Source organism: Procambarus clarkii, chromosome 43 (genome assembly GCF_040958095.1).
Source record: "Procambarus clarkii isolate CNS0578487 chromosome 43, FALCON_Pclarkii_2.0, whole genome shotgun sequence".
Classification (NCBI taxonomy): Eukaryota; Metazoa; Arthropoda; class Malacostraca; order Decapoda; family Cambaridae; genus Procambarus; species Procambarus clarkii.
The window spans coordinates 14862736-14872441 of record NC_091192.1 but is presented as its reverse complement, the minus strand read 5'-3'; positions in this window follow the sequence as shown (position 1 = coordinate 14872441).

The following is a 9706-nucleotide window of genomic DNA, read 5'->3' as shown; positions in this document are numbered from 1 at the left end:
AGAGAGAGAGAGAGAGAGAGAGGGAGAGAGAGAGAGGGAGAGAGAGAGAGTGGAGAGAGAGAGAGAGAGAGAGAGAGAGAGAGAGAGAGAGAGAGAGAGAGAGAGAGAGAGAGAGAGAGAGAGAGAGAGAGAGAGAGAGAGAGGCAGTATATATAAGGATCATATTTATTACCGCTACTCTTATGCATATATTTGTGTGTTTGTGTATTTTGTTCGGATTTCTCTACATGTATAAAGTTGAACCATGGATGGTTTTTGAGGGGGGGGGGGGTGGCAAGACCTGCACCTGCGCCACATGGTAACCATAAACGTTGTATGCATTAGTGTGTTTATATAAATATCTTATACAAATGTGCATTTAGATGTGTTTATGTATATATCTCCATATTTTATATATAAGGGGTATCACCTCTGGTACAATTGTAGGGACCCATAGCCTCGGAGAAGGAAGTATGGAGCATTCAGAGAAAACTTGTCATTTAACTCTAAATACGTATGAGTGTTCACTTTCCTACCACCCCTTTGTTATTATTTATGTCGTACACGTTATTATACAAGGTTATACACTTACATATCTGAGTGTTTACACAAAGAGAACATTAAGAGTAAATAAGGCAAGTTTGTTCCTTTAGAGCCTGTAGATTTCCTCGAACTCCTCCGACGTCGGGCAGGAACCGAGGATACAGTGAGCATTCCCCCTCTGGATCGCGACACTGAGGCGCTGAAAGAGAAAACTTGCCGCTCTAGGGTCTCTTGTAGTGTCAATGAGCCTGGAACCAACATCCTTGAGAAATCCTTGAGAAACCTTCTTGCACTCTCTCACCCATGGGCCTAGGGTCTCAGACCCTATTGGAACGAAGTTGTATCGATGATCTAATTGCCTGTACTTGGCTGACTTGTGTCTTTCTCTACGTGTGGCCGCGGCTCCTGCTGTGCCGGCAGAGAGGTTGATGTATGTGGTTGCCAGGGTGGATACACAAGTATAGTCCCACGCCACCTGTCTGCCAGCCTCCCACGGGCGCAGTGTGATTCCGTCTTCCAGTATAAATTTACAGATTTACGCGACCAGTCCAAATAATTGGACGAGGAAGGCACAATAAGATCGAGTGCGATTAGCGGTTATTGGAGAATGAGAGATTCCAACACGGTCACCTGGGATCTGATCCTCTGGATGCCACAAGACAGAGGAAACAAACACGCATCATATGTATAAATGACTATAATCAATGGAGGGCCTGGATAATATTACCTCCTGTCGATTGTCGTCAATTATATACGGAAGACGAGACGGAGAATCGCTTCAAATAAATAATTTCATTAATACTTAAGGCTTCCGAAATACTTTAAATGGATCGGAATATCAAAACTGAAGATGAATAAGAGATGAAGGATCACAGTTGCCGAGTGATGGAAGGTGAATGTCGCCGGGAATGTGATACAGTTGAGCCTCAGTAAAACAAAGGAGTGTTGAAGACACCGTACTCAGGATCACATCCCCGCACGGGGAGAATCCTCGGCGTCTTCCATTTGCTGATGATTAGTTCAATCTTGAGAGAGGAGGGCGCTGAGCCGACGCTTATTACCTGATAACAATGTACGCCCGCCACCCATCACGCCCACCCCAAGGGATTTCCTTCAATATTTTCCTCCAATTCCGGGTAAAATCTACAATACGGAACTCTATTTATGAGGCTTGCTGTTTTTCTTCCGTCGTTGAGACGTTTCAGTAAGTTGGATAAGGGAAGATTTAGGAAATATTGTGTGAGGGACGTGAGTGACGGTGGTGTGTGTGTGTGTCCGGGTTGGCAGCGTCTCAGACAACACAAAACATTAGAGTAATATTGGGTGTAGAGCCAGTGTGGCGGAGTGGCTTAGGTGGTGTTGTCATCTCTGGACCAGACACATGTCTTGTCTAAGCACATACTCCTCTCTAACTCATGACTCTAACGCCTAACTCATGGTGAGTCTCCCAGGGCCTGACTCCTGGTGAGTCTCCCAGGGCCTGACTCCTGGTGAGTCTCCCAGGGCCTGACTCCTGGTGAGTCTCCCAGGGCCTGACTCCTGGTGAGTCTCCCAGGGCCTGACTCCTGGTGAGTCTCCCAGGGCCTGACTCATTATGAGTCAGTTAGGGCCTGAATCCTGGTGAGTCTGTTAGGGCCTGAATCCTGGTGAGTCTGTTAGGGCCTGACTCCTGGGGTCTCCTAGCTACATGGTGGGTGTCCTAGGGGCTAGGATGATGGACCCTAGCCATACCAGCCAGTACCTAGACTGCTCTCACTCTCCTAGGGGCTAGGATGCTACCAACACCTTTCTTGATGACATATACATGTGTACCCACCTACCTATTGTTAAGGAGGCAGAGCTCCGCCTCTCTGGTCCCGCCTCTCAACATTGAGTCAACCGGTGTACATATTCGTGAGCGTGTTGGTCTCCGTCATGTATATATGACACTAGAGTCTGACGCCACCGCTGCACTTCTGAGTGCACTCCATTGGTTCCCTTCTCCCTCACGTTGGTGGTGACGGTTGCTGCCCGCGGTCCAGTCCTCTTATCCTTCTTGACCTCCTGACCAGGTCACCTTGACCGCCTGACCGCCGCTGTACCCGCGGGGATGTCTTCTGTGGAATTATGGTGATGTGTTCTTTCTGTCATGCTGATATTCTGAGAACTGGAGTTGTTATTAATACTGGTGTTCATCTGGATGTTATCTGTGACGGGCGACGACAGAGAGGCAGGATAGGCTGTGCCAGGATAGACTGTGGCAGGATAGACTGTGGCACGATAGACAGTGCCAGGATAGACTGTGGCAGGATAGACTGTACCAGGATAAGCTGCATCAGGATAGACTGTGGCAGGATAGACTGTACCAGGATAAGCTGTATCAGGATAGACTGTGGCAGGAGAGACTGTGGCAGAAAAGACTGTACCAGGATAAACTGTGGCAGGATAGACTGTGCCAGGATAGACTGTGGCAGGATAGACTCTGGCACGATAGAGAGTGCCAGGATAGACTGTGGCAGGATAGACTGTAACAGGATAGACTGTATCAGGATAGACTGTTGGAGGATAGACTGTGGCAGAATAGACTGTTCAAGGATAGACTGTACAAGGATAGACTGTGGCAGGATAGACTGTGGCAGAACAGACTGTATCAGGATAGACTGTGGCAGGATCGACTGTACCAGGATAGACTGTATCAGGATAGACTGTGGCAGGATAGACTGTGGCAGAATAGACTGTACCAGGATAGACTGTGCCAGGATTGACTGTAGCAGGATAGACTGTGGCAGGATAGACAGTGCCAGGATTGACTGTGACAGGATAGGCAGTGCCAGGATAGACTGTGGCAGGATAGACTGTAGCAGGATAGACTGTGGCAGGATAGACAGTGCCAGGATTGACTGTGGCAGGATAGGCAGTGCCAGGATAGACTGTATCAGGATAGACTGTAGCAGGATAGACTGTGGCACGATAGACAGTGCCAGGATAGACTGTGGCAGGATAGACTGTGGCAGGATAAATTGTAACAGGATAGACTGTATCAGGATAGACTGTGGCAGGATAGACTGTGGCAGAATAGACTGTTCAAGGATAGACTGTACAAGGATAGACTGTGGCAGGATAGACTGTGGCAGAACAGACTGTATCAGGATAGACTGTGGAAGGATAGACTGTATCAGGATAGACTGTAGCAGGATAGACTGTTGCAGGATAGACTGTGGCAGAACAGACTGTATCAGGATAGACTGTGGCAGGATAGACTGTACCAGGATAGACTGTATCAGGATAGACTGTGGCAGGATAGACTGTGGCAGGATAGACTCTGGCAGAATAGACTGTAACGGAATAGACTGTGGCAGAATAGACTGTGACAGGATAGACTGTGGCAGGATAGACTGTATCAGGATAGACTGTGGCAGGATAGACTGTATCAGGATAGACTGTGGCAGGATAGACTGGCAGAATAGACTGTACCAGGATAGACTGTAGCGGGATAGACTGTGGCAGGATAGACTGTACCAGGATAGACTGTAGCAGGATAGACTGTGGCAGGATAGACTGTGGACGGATAGACTGTGGCAGAATAGACTGTAGCAGGAGAGACTGTAGCAGGATAGACTGTAGCAGGATAGACTGTAGCAGGATAGACTGTTGCAGGATAGACTGTGGCAGGATAGACTGTGGCAGAATAGACTGTACCAGGATAGACTGTAGCAGGATAGACTGTGGCAGGATAGACTGTGGACGGATAGACTGTGGCAGAATAGACTGTAGCAGGATAGACTGTAGGAGGTTACACTGTATCAGGATAGACTGGAGCAGTATAGACTGTGGCAGAATAGACTGTACCAGGATAGACTGTGGCAGGATAGACTGTGGCAGGATAGACTGTGGCAGGATAAACTGTGGCAGGATAGACTGTGGCAGGATAGGAGAAGTAAATGTAACTTGTCTGAGACATAAAATAGTGGAATGGATGCAGTAAAGCTGTAATGTGCAAGTTGAGCAGAATGGTGACACGACCCCGGAGCTCCACACACGACCCCGGAGCTCCCCACACGACCCCGGAGCTCCCCACATGACCCCGGAGCTCCACACACACACGACCCCGGAGCCCCACACACACACACGACCCCGGAGCTCCACACACGACCCCGGAGCTCCCCACACGACCCCGGAGCTCCCCACACGACCCCGGAGCTCCACACACACACGACCCCGGAGCTCCACACACACACGACCCTGGAGCTCCACACACACACGACCCCGGAGCTCCACACACGACCCCGGAGCTCCACACACGACCCCGGATCTCCACACACGACCCCGGAGCTCCACACACACACGACCCCGGAGCTCCACACACACGACCCCGGAGCTCCACACACACGACCCCGGAGCTCCACACACACACGACCCCAGAGCTCCATACACACACGACCCCGGAGCTCCACACACACGACCCCGGAGCCCCACACACACACGACCCCGGAGCTCCACACACACGACCCCGGAGCTCCACACACGACCCCGGAGCTCCACACACGACCCCGGAGCTCCACACACGACCCCGGATCTCCACACACGACCCCGGAGCTCCACACACACACGACCCTGGAGCTCCACACACACACGACCCCGGAGCTCCACACACACGACCCCGGAGCCCCACACACACACGACCCCAGAGCTCCATACACACACGACCCCGGAGCTCCACACACGACCCCGGAGCTCCACACACACGACCCCGGAGCTCCACACACACGACCCCGGAGCTCCACACACACGACCCTGGAGCTCCACACACACACGACCCCGGAGCTCCACACACACACGACCCCGGAGCTCCACACACGACCCCGGAGCTCCACACACACTACCCCGGAGCTCCACACACACACGACCCCGGAGCTCCACACACGACCCCGGAGCTCCACACACGACCCCGGATCTCCACACACACACGACCCTGGAGCTCCACACACACACGACCCTGGAGCTCCACACACACACGACCCTGGAGCTCCACACACACACGACCCTGGAGCTCCACACACACACGACCCTGGAGCTCCACACACACACGACCCTGGAGCTCCACACACACGACCCTGGAGCTCCACACACACACACGACCCCGGAGCTCCACACACACACGACCCCGGAGCTCCACACACACACGACCCTGGAGCTCCACACACACACGACCCTGGAGCTCCACACACACACGACCCCGGAGCTCCACACACACACGACCACGGAGCTCCACACACACACGACCACGGAGCTCCACACACACACGACCCCGGAGCTCCACACACACACGACCCCGGAGCTCCACACACACGACCTCGGAGCTCCACACACGACCCCGGAGCCCCACACACGACCCCGGATCTCCACACACACACGACCCCGGAGCTCCACACACACACGACCCTGGAGCTCCACACACACACACGACCCCGGAGCTCCACACACACACGACCCTGGAGCTCCACACACACACGACCCCGGATCTCCACACACACACGACCCCGGATCTCCACACACACACGACCCCGGAGCTCCACACACACACGACCCTGGAGCTCCACACACACACGACCCTGGAGCTCCACACACACACGACCCCGGATCTCCACACACACACGACCCCGGATCTCCACACACACACGACCCCAGAGCTCCACACACACACGACCCCGGAGCTCCACACACACACGACCCCAGAGCTCCACACACACACGACCCTGGAGCTCCACACACACACGACCCTGGAGCTCCACACACACACGACCCCGGAGCTCCACACACACGACCCCGGAGCTCCACACACACACGACCCCGGAGCTCCACACACACGACCCTGGAGCTCCACACACACATGACCCCGGAGCTCCACACACACACGACCCCGGAGCTCCACACACACGACCCTGGAGCTCCACACACACGACCCTGGAGCTCCACACACACACGACCCTGGAGCTCCACACACACACGACCCTGGAGCTCCACACACACATGACCCCGAAGCTCCACACACACACGACCCCGGAGCTCCACACACACGACCCTGGAGCTCCACACACACATGACCCCGGAGCTCCACACACACACGACCCCGGAGCTCCACACACACGACCCTGGAGCTCCACACACACGACCCTGGAGCTCCACACACACACGACCCCGGAGCTCTACACACGACCCCGGAGCTCCACACACACGACCCTGGAGCTCCACACACACACGACCCCGGAGCTCCACACACACATGACCCCGGAGCTCCACACACACGACCCTGGAGCTCCACACACACACGACCCCGGAGCTCCACACACACACGACCCTGGAGCTCCACACACACACGACCCTGGAGCTCCACACACACACGACCCTGGAGCTCCACACACACACGACCCCGGAGCTCCACACACACGACCCTGGAGCTCCACACACACGACCCTGGAGCTCCACACACACACGACCCCGGAGCTCCACACACACGACCCCGAAGCTCCACACACACACGACCCCGGAGCTCTACACACGACCCCGGAGCTCCACACACACACGACCCCGGAGCTCCACACACACGACCCCGGAGCTCCACACACACGACCCCAGAGCCCCACACACACACGACCCCGGAGCCCCACACACACGACCCCGGAGCTCCACACACACACGACCCCGGAGCCCCACACACACGACCCCGAAGCTCCACACACACACGACCCCGGAGCTCCACACACACACGACCCCGGAGCTCTACACACGACCCCGGAGCTCCACACACACATGACCCCGGAGCTCCACACACACACGACCCCGGAGCTCCACACACACACGACCCCGGAGCCCCACACACACGACCCTGAAGCTCCACACACACACGACCCCGGAGCTCCACACACACACGACCCCGGAGCTCTACACACGACCCCGGAGCTCCACACACACACGACCCCGGAGCTCCACACACACGACCCCGGAGCTCCACACACACGACCCCAGAGCCCCACACACACACGACCCCGGAGCCCCACACACACGACCCCGGAGCTCCACACACACACGACCCCGGAGCCCCACACACACACGACCCCGGAGCCCCACATACACACGACCCCGGAGCCCCCCCCACACACACACAACTCCGGAGCCCCACACACACAGTACCGCGCAGCCCCACACACACACGACCCCGGAGCCCCACACACACGACCCTGAAGCCCCACACACATGACCCCGGAGCTCCACACACACACGACCCCGGAGCTCCACACACACGACCCCGGAGCCCCACACACACACGACCCCGGAGCCCCACACACACACGACCCCGGAGCTCCACACACGACCCCGGAGCTCCACACACACACGACCCCGGAGCCCCACACACACTACCCCGGAGCCCCACACACACGACCCCGGATCTCCACACACACGACCCTGGAGCTCCACACACTACCCCGGAGCTCCACACACACGACCCCGGAGTCCCACACACACACGACCCCGGAGCCCCACACACATGACCCCGGAGCCCCACACACACACGACCCCGGAGCCCCACACACACGACCCCGGAGCTCCACACACCACCCCGGAGCTCCACACACACTACCCCGGAGCTCCACACAAACGACCCCGGAGCCCCACACACACACGACCCCGGAGCTACACATACACACGACCCCGGAGCCCCACACACACACACGACCCCGGAGCCCCACACACACACGACCCCGGAGCCCCACACACACACGACCCCGGAGCCCCACACACACGACCCCTAAGCCCCACACACACGACCCTGGAGGCCCACACACACACGACCCCTAAGCCCCACACACACGACCCTGGAGCTCCACACACACACGACCCCGGAGCCCCACACACACACGACCCCGGAGCTCCACACACGACCCCAGAGCTCCACACACACGACCCCGGAGCCCCACACACACACGACCCCGGAGCCCCACACACACACGACCCTGAAGCTCCACACACGACCCCGGAGCCCCCCACACACACACGACCCCGGAGCCCCACACACACACGACCCCGGAGCCCCACACACACTACCCCGGAGCCCCACACACACACGACCCCGGAGCCCCACACACACTACCCCGGAGCTCCACACACACGACCCCGGAGCTCCACACACACGACCCCGGAGCCCCACACACACACGACCCCGGAGCTCCACACACACGACCCCGGAGCCCCACACACACACGACCCCGGAGCCCAACACACACGACTCCGGAGCCCCACACACACACGACCCCGGAGCCCAACACACACGACCCCGGAGCCCAACACACACGACCCCGGAGCCCAACACACACGACCCCGGAGCCCCACACATACACGACCCCGGAGCTCCACACACACGACCCCGGAGCCCCACACACACACGACCCCGGAGCCCAACACACACGACCCCGGAGCCCCACACACACTACCCCGGAGCTCCACACACACGACCCCGGAGCTCCACACACACGACCCCGGAGCCCCACACACACACGACCCCAGAGCCCCACACACACTACCCCGGAGCCCCACACACACACGACCCCGGAGCCCCACACACACTACCCCGGAGCTCCACACACACGACCCCGGAGCTCCACACACACGACCCCGGAGCCCCACACACACACGACCCCGGAGCTCCACACACACGACCCCGGAGCCCCACACACACACGACCCCGGAGCCCAACACACACGACCCCGGAGCCCCACACACACACGACCCCGGAGCTCCACACACACGACCCCGGAGCCCCACACACACGACCCCGGAGCTCCACACACACGACCCCGGAGCCCCACACACACACGACCCCGGAGCCCAACACACACGACTCCGGAGCCCCACACACACACGACCCCGGAGCCCAACACACACCACCCCGGAGCCCAACACACACGACCCCGGAGCCCAACACACACGACCCCGGAGCCCCACACATACACGACCCCGGAGCCCCACACACACGACCCCGGAGCTCCACACACACACGACCCCGGAGCCCCACACACGACTCCGGAGCCCCACACACACACGACCCCGGAGCCCCACACACGACTCCGGAGCCCCACACACACGACCCCGGAGCCCAACACACACGACCAGCACTACTGTTGTAAGCAACACTTCAGTGTCAGGCCTA